Raw genomic sequence first — 1,908 nt, 5'->3', positions numbered from 1 at the left:
GGGCGGGCGGGCGGGCGGCGGCGCCCCCTGGAGGCCTCGCGGGCTGGCCCGAGCCTGACCCCCGCGGGCCGGCCGACCCTTTCTCAGACCTGACCCCGACCACGACCCCGACCCCGACCTGGGCCGTGACCCTGACTCCAGACCTGAAACTCTCCGGGGACCCGGGACCGAAGGAGACCCTGGACCTAGACCTTGACCACAACTCGGATCCCAAGTCGGATCCGAGACTCCACGATAGACCCCGGCCTTCGCCCAAGACTTGACGCTTCAGAACATGATTTCCAGGACTCGGACCTCAGACTCTGGACATAATCCTTGACCTCTGGGCCTTGGTTGAAGTCCACGACCGGATGTTAGACCTGGATAACATTCCTGACCCCAGGTTCCAAACAGGACCCCAAGCCCAGACCTCAGACCACTGTCTTAGACTCTGTGACCTGAGATCACAACCCTCTGGCCTGTCCCCGCTCCACACCCAGACCTTGACACTGACCTCAGACCCCCAACAGGATCCCAGACCTAGTTTTTGGATCATGACCTCAAACACTGATCCCATCCTGGTTACTAACCCCAACTTTGATTCCAACCCCAGACCTAGACCATGGTAATGACGCTAAACCCTGGACTTGGAGGCAAGGACCAGACCTGAACTTGGACCATCAACCCTAGACCAGAGTTCCCAACCCAACATCGAAAACTCTGAACACAGACCCAGGACCAGGATGTTCAACCAGGGACCCAGTCTGGACCTAGAACACTTAACAGGTCACCATGAATTTGGGGCTTGACAAGAGCAGTCAGGCTGCAGGTCTACCACAAACCCAGACCCCACCCCTCCTGCTTTAGACCCTGCTCTTGCCCCAGAATTCCCACGCAGGATGAAGGACCCTGTGCCAACCCCTACCCTCCCTAGACCAGCTTGTAGACCTAGGTCCCTGGCCTGCACCCCTACCCATCCATGAAATCTTGATGGAATCATCATGATTCCACAATATGAAATCAAACCTCTCTCAGCCTGGGAGGACAAAGGAGTTTCAGTCCTGGCTGGTAAGGGAAACACACTGTTCCGAGAGGACTCGGGGTGTGTGTGTGGGGGGATCCATGTGTCTGAAAGCGGCAACCCCGTCTCATCTCAACATGACCCTCTCTAGAGCCTTTCTCTGCTTTCTAAGATAAGATCCCTTCCCAGTCCGGGGCACATGGAGTTCAAGCCTCATGGACAATTTGTGTTCCAGTAACCAGGACCCTTTGGCAAAGCAGAGCCCCCCTGTCTGTGCATTTCTCAGGCTACCTTCTAGATCAGCACCAGAGCACATCAGAAATAGCAAGGGCCCCTCTCAGTGGGCAACACTACCATCCCCCCAGATGCTAAGGTCAGAACTACAGGCATCATCCTCCACAGTTCCTTTGCCCCTGGCCTAATGTCTCACCACAGCCTCTTGTCTGGCCTGAGACTCCTCTTAAACCTGCCCACTTCTCAGGATCCCCATAGCCGCTGCCCTGACGCAGGCCCTGAGCAGAGACAACTCTCCCAATCTAGACCTGATGGAGTCACTAAGGACTTTGGGAGCTGCTGAGAGTGGGGGTGGGGGTGGTGCGCAGGGGGGATCTGAGTCCCCACCCGCTCTGCTCAAAGCAGATCAGGTGAGCAGTTTCCTTAAGTCAAGGAACTTGGAGGACTGGACCTTTTCCCCCTCTCCTGTTGTGCTGCCACCATTCCCTGCACCTGGGATCCCCCCTCCAGCCCACCCATCCGTTCTTACCTCTGTGCCTTCGTTCTTTCCTGTGCCCACAAGCGCTCTGTGTGCCAAGCTATCTTCCCTGGCTAACTCCTGCTCATCCTTTAAGACCCGCCTCCTCCAGGTAGCCGCCCCCAACTCCCTCCAAACTGGGCACATCTCCAGTTCT

This window comes from Ailuropoda melanoleuca, chromosome 16 (genome assembly GCF_002007445.2).
Source record: "Ailuropoda melanoleuca isolate Jingjing chromosome 16, ASM200744v2, whole genome shotgun sequence".
NCBI classification, from domain to species: Eukaryota; Metazoa; Chordata; class Mammalia; order Carnivora; family Ursidae; genus Ailuropoda; species Ailuropoda melanoleuca.
This window is presented reverse-complemented; position numbering follows the sequence as displayed.